Raw genomic sequence first — 6747 nt, 5'->3', positions numbered from 1 at the left:
TCTTGAGTAATTTTAAAATACTAATAATTTGCTGAAAACTCAGGATGAGGAAAATAAAATCCAAATAATTTATTTGCTACAGTGGGCCACTGGAATCAGATGCTGCTGTGGTATGGATGGGCGACTGCAGTAACAAGAATTTCCCTCCTCCTGTTAGTAGAGATTATACTGCATGAGATGATACTAAGAGGGTGGAGGGAATTAGAATGCTCCTAAGATAGTGATGTATTGTAGAGCTGGATGAGATAATTTAAGCTCAGAAACTGGCAGCAGATCTTCTGAGAGCTGTTAAGTCTGATTTACATTGAATCACATACTGAGCTTGTCCTGCAGATCACAAAAAGGTGAAACTCATGCACTTAGAGGATAAAACCCAACTGTGCTAGTTCCTGTAGGTTACATAAAAATGCTTTTAGAAGCAGAAATGCAAAGAGGACATGACTTGCATTTTTAGACTTATGAGTGCTCTTCCACAGTAATTAAAAATGACAAATCCTATTAAATCACTTAGTACATACCTTAAAGTATATGATGCAGAGGTTTCTTGAAAAAGCCAATTACTGGTATAGCTCTGTACAAGGCCAATGCTTCAAAGCAATTTTCAGATGTTATGAGTCACAGAGGCTTCAGAAAGGGAGAAGCTTTTTTTTTTTTACTGCCAAGTTACACAGCAAATAAAATACAAGCCTCTCTATTTGATTTTATTGTTGTCATGAATTAAAAGTCTATTGCACGCCTTAGCTTCAGCAGAAATATTGACAAATTATTAAGGTCTTTCAATGGAAGAGGTCCCTTTTTATACTAAACTTCTGTGTAAGTAAAGAAGCAGTAAGGATTATATGATGGACAGGATACAGTTTTGCTATTGCTAGCCTATTCCCACCAAAGAACATTACTGCTAGGATTCACAGGTAGAAGCTGTGAGTCCCTGCCATGCAGCCAGATCTGTATTAATCCTATAAAACTGCAGATTCTAACTGTATGTATCATATGAAAGCCAGGTTTATTTCTATTATCTCTGTTTAGCCAAACACTGTTTTTCTCTGCTGACACTTGATACAGCCCAGTCCTAGAATAGGGTCTTTCTTCCACAGCAAAGTATTTTTCTTTTCCAGCTTTGAAACAATAGCAGATTTAGAAAAGCAGTACACTGAAAACTTCCATTTTAGATGCTCCTACTTATTAGCAAACACAAAGTCTGGGCCAGCCTAAGAGTAAGTTTATCATGAACACTTCCCCTCAGACATTTGAGAGGCTTAAGATTACAGGAGAGGCTCTTGGGAGACAACAGGTAATTAAAAACATTGACATCTTGCAGGAAGTTGGTGAGAAGATAATTGAAAAATACAAACATCTCTGAGCTAGGGCACACTAAGTTCGATTTGTTGAGCAGTCAACTACCTTCACTGCCTGAGCTAAGGAACTTGCTGCTGTCCCAGAAAATGATTCCTGGATATCCTTCTGTAACAGCACTTTTGCAAGGTCAGATGTTACCAGACAGAGAAGAACCAGACTTGTTTAACAGCTGGAGCTGAAGGAGAGGTTCTGGCAACATCCATATTCATAAGAAGACAAGACCACACATCATTTTGGTTTCGAGTACTTAGAGACTCACAGGAGCTTTATTTCTGGAAATTAGAGGAAAGATATGAACTGAGGATCACTGATTCCAATACCTGCCTCCCTGCCCAGACCTTCTGGAAAAATCTGTCTGCAGCTGCGGTGGTCACCTGGCACGTGATGGACACTGCTGCAGTCACATTTAGAACTAAAGCAGATCAGTCTGAAAGAGTGGTAGCTGAGTGAAATAGTGTCACTGTTACCTCAAAAATGGTTGGTAGGTGAAAAACTGCAACCCTTGGGCTTCTAGCGTAGATCCTTTTCATTTCATGGTCCTTGAGAGGAGAGCAGAGCATGATGAACAGGCATGAAGAAGGATGGTAATCTGGTAGGCAGAAACAGGCTGAAATAGTTTATTCCCTCTGCATTCATAGCAGATGGGACAATCAATAAAAACCAGGAAGTTTCAGTGTGCTGACAGAAAGCTGTGCTCACACCCCAGATGTTCATGTGTGGAAGATATGTTTTATTTAAAAATAACACTGGTAAGATCAGATCTGTGCAAACTACAATAGAATATGTGAAAGCACATTTTAAAAGGCCTTTTGTGATAGCAATAGAACCTGCTTCTGTCTCCATCAATAACTTAGCCCATCCTCCCAACTTCCTGCAAAGGATTGAGAGTACACTACTACAAACAGAAATCACAACAGAAAAAACAGCTGTGCTGCACAAAATTGTCTGAGAATTATTACTTGGTCTTTGGAATCAAATATCCTAATTTTCAAGGGTTCAACTAAAACTCTCTGAAAGCCATGCAACTGTTTTTTTGTTTCAGAAAACAGCACCTCAGGAATTTCCAAGGGAAGTTTTCAAATTCTTTGAATATTTGGAAACATTCACCTCCCAAAGACATAAAATAAGCCAAAGGAATTTTATTAAACTTTAAACCTAACCTGGACATTTCTATGTACCAAAATAGGATAGCTTTTTTTTTTTTTTTGAGATTCTATCACAACATTATGGGATAGATAAGGACTATTTATTCCATGTATGGTTGATTTGTAATGACAACTGGTTTAGAGCTTTCAGGAAAGCCAGACAAAACTGGGGGAGACTTATGAAAACAGCTCCCCACCCTTTTTTTGATTCTCAGCTCTCTCTCAGCTCTTTTGACTCTGCAGAAACATCTCAAGATGTTTCCCTTAAAACCTTGTTTTGCCTTTATACCTCTAATTTCTGCTGTCATGACCTAGATTGAATACAATAAGCATTAATCCAAGTGGTCATTTCTTTGTGCAAACTGATATTTTCATGCTCCATACAATTTACCTTAATGAACCAACACCTATGGCCACAAATTATGACAAAGATAGAAAAGGGGTGAGCAGGTAAACACCTGAATCCAGTGAATAATTTAATTCATGACAAGAGAACTGCTGAAGGAGGAACATGATTCTGTAAAGATCCGTTTGCAAAAAGACTTGATATATCCCCTACTAGCAGTTTCAGTCCTTTTCCTGCACTTGCTTGGGACTGTGGCAGGTGTTCACCCAGACATTACTGTTTTAGTAGCAGCCCCAGAAAAATGCCCTTGTGAAACAAAACTTTGCTTATGCAAATTTATGCAAGATTCTCAAGTACAGAAGATCCATTTCAGTAATGCAAACACACAGCTTAACAAGCTGTAGTTTGGAAACTGGAAAGACAGTAAACACCTCTATTTTGGGTGAGACTAAGATCCCCAAAACTCTGCACCCTACATTTCAATCTAGCAATCAAGTCAGATTAATTTATGCAATCTGCCTTTGTTTTTTTTTTTTTTTTTTTCTGAGGTATCCTGTGGCTTCATAAAACAAAAGCATCAATTACTTAAAGCTTTCAACATGAGTTCTAGGGACTGGAGGGAAGCAGAATGTTCCTTCAAGATGTCTTTGGGGGCTTGGGGATACAAGCTGGACACTTTTTCTAACAGAGTAATTCTGTCCTCAGCATTAACTGCTGAACTCTGGAAAAAAAGCTTGGGAGATTTTTAACAGCCTCTTGAGCTCACCTAAGAAAACAGGAAAAACAAAGCAACATCTGAGGCTGAAGGAGGGCTCCTTATAATATTTCATCTTTGCTTAGCCCACTGACACCCTGATTTTACTGTAATAGAAATCAGTGATCAAGAAGATTAGACTATTATTTGGTTTCTTTCCCGGTAGGAAAGAACTCTTCAAATTAAAGATTATAATCTTTCACATTGTAATAATTAATGAATACGTTTAAAGTATCATCACTCTGATAAAGGATAACTTAGGAAACTACAAGAAAAAAATTAATATAAGGATTACCTTGACATTTTTATGTTTCACTTTGAAAATCATTTAATTTTTAACTATGTGTTACTATTTTTAAGGCTAGCTGGAAAAATGATTTAGAGCTTCAGGGGATTAATCATCTACTTACAGCTCAGAAGCATGAAAAAGCAGGAGGTGAGCACTCCATAACTTAGCCCACCAAGTCACCTCCACCAGAGGATGCAGTGAAAGGCAATTCCATCTTGCTGCCTCCAGTAAAAGTGTGAGAAAGGCCACAAAGCTGACCAAAGCCAGAGGTGAACACGGCTTCTCTCTGCCACACAGTGTATTGCTCATTTCCTAACACAAATCAAAAGGCTCTGGAGGTCAGCTGAATTTAAATCCAGCCTTTGCCTCATGGATTCCTCTCCCTGATGCCATTTCCTTGACCTATTAAGTCTCAAAAGAACCCCAAACCAAATGTAGCAGACATTGCACAGGTGTGAGCAACTAATCCAGTTTATGTTTAGAGATGACTAAATGCTTTTTATTTGGCATTTTGTTATATATAAATAGCACTTAAACAAACAGTATTAGTAACAAGATATGTGCTGAAACTTTTTTCTGCAGAACAGAAGAAAATAAACATGTAAAAACAACTGTGCCCAAACTCTACTCAGGAACTCATCTTTACAGCTTTTTGAATTTTGAGATGTATGAATTTCTCAATGTCTTCCCTACTTTGCTAGAAGGAAGTAACTCAAGCCTCAACAATCTTCTGCAGCTTTTAGGAGCAATCTGTGCTTGCCATCATATGCCACTAGAATGAATTGCAAAAACAGATTATTCCCTGATTACAAGTACAGACTCTTGTAACAGTGGAGCGAGGCACAGATGGTGTGATAGCAAACGTCACAGCTCAGCCCTCTGATGCTACGGTGTGGACAGCAGCAGGACCACAGGGAAGTTGCCAAACCATAAAATTCCAGCTCAAAAGCATTAACTACTTATTTGTACTTGATACTAGAAGAGGGATTGAAGGCAGAAGTGTAAAATGTGGCTGTGGGAAGGAACCACACTTTGAAGAAGTTTGTGAAGGACTGAATCCCCTGGGATGGACCCCACCTTGGAGCAGTGTGGGAAAGGAGCAGTGAGTGTTACAGCCTGACCACAATCCCCCATTCCCCGAGTTGCTAGAGAGGAGATAGAAGGGCTGGGTATGAAGCTGAGTTGCATAAGAAGGTGGGTTTAGTGAAAAATAAAACCCAAACTATCTGACTCTGGTATCAATTGTCAGTTAAGTTCAATTAGTTCTCTACAGCTTAAGTCTGTTTTATCTATGTGATTGGTGAGTGGTCTCCTCTGTCCTTATCGCAACCCACGAGCTTTTCCATTTTAGTTTTTTTTTTTGTCAAGCTGAGGAGATGGAGTGACAGAGCAGCTTGGGGCATAACTGGTGGTCAGCCAAGGCCAACTCATGTCACCTTGTTTATAAGAATTAGAATATATAAGTCCAGGAACTCAGTTTCTCACAGGGCCCCTAACAAGACCTAACACAACAGTGGGCAACCTGCCAGATACAGATCTGCATCACACAGATCCTGTCAATGACTTTGCTCTTAACACATCTCATTTTATAACTTTAAAATGCCGTGCAAACAGCAACTAATCCTCTCACTCATGCAATATACACTTATCCTCAGAGATGTTAAGTAACCAACACAGTCACACCACAGATGCAAGAAGACAAAGCGAAGTTCTGACCTTTGCTGTCACTGCCCAGATAAGCAAACCCAAATACAAGACACAAACACATTTTATAAAACTGTATTTCCTGCTGAGGTCAGGGTCAGTGAGGTGAACTTAAGCCCCCGCAGAATGTGATCTAAATTAAATCCAAACAGCTCAAGAGCAGAATCTTAGGCTTCCTAATTTAAAAACTCAACTCCTTCACTGAGGGGGAGACACAAATGGGAACCTGAAGTGAAGGGGTTGTTTAGTGATGCTTTATCCAATGTGGGAGGCAGGGGGCCTGCTTCCCAAACAATTTTTCTTCATGTCCCCAGCCCAGCATGGACCTTGAATGTTATGGAGATGCCAACCTAGAAATCAAAGAGCAAATTTAATCACCCTCAAAAGTTATAGTCCTCCTAAAGGTTGTCCCTTAGCTGTGAGGAGAGGAGGGATTGTCAGTGGTCAATAGCATTCAAGAATAATAGAAATGTAATGGGGAGGTGACAGAGGAAGGGAAATTCTGAGAATTCAGGCATTTTTGTAACGAGTTTACTCTAGGGAAAGTATGAGGCATCTTATTTTGGGGAGAGAGACATGGGAAGATCTTGTATTCCACTGGATAGGCAATAATATTTGTCAGGGGGGATAGAATAGAGTGAATCAGGCCTGAGAGTTCTGCCTGCAAAGGGAGGGAACAGCGCATATTAAATCTTTGCTTCCCCCTCCACTGACTTGTGCCATCATCTACATGAAGATCAGGTGAAAGGAGCAGGCATTACCTGGCAAGGAACCTGGCTGATAACAGCCCCAGCACAAGGCTTTAACCACAGGGTGGTAGAGGCTTTGCCATGATTTTTCTTTGTGGTTGCAGTGAAGCAGAAAAGGAAGAGCAATAGGTGAAAAAAAAAATCACAGATGAAACAAATCCTTCCCATCCCCACCAATTCCTTCCCATTCTGTGCAACCACATCCAGCACTGAGCTATCCTAACACACAACCCCAGCCCGGGACTGTCACTCAGTCACCATCTGCATAGCTCAGACCCCATCTATGCTCTAAATTGCCCTCTGCCCACACACTACACAAGCCTCAAGTCAGAGCACGTCAAAGGGAAGATTACACAAGGAGTCAGTGCCAGGTTTCCAAGAGTCACATTTTTACAAGGCGAGGA

The sequence above is a fragment of the Heliangelus exortis genome, chromosome 12 (assembly GCF_036169615.1).
Source record: "Heliangelus exortis chromosome 12, bHelExo1.hap1, whole genome shotgun sequence".
NCBI classification, from domain to species: domain Eukaryota; kingdom Metazoa; phylum Chordata; class Aves; order Apodiformes; family Trochilidae; genus Heliangelus; species Heliangelus exortis.
The sequence above is the reverse complement of the archived record's forward strand: the minus strand, read 5'-3'. Positions refer to the sequence as shown.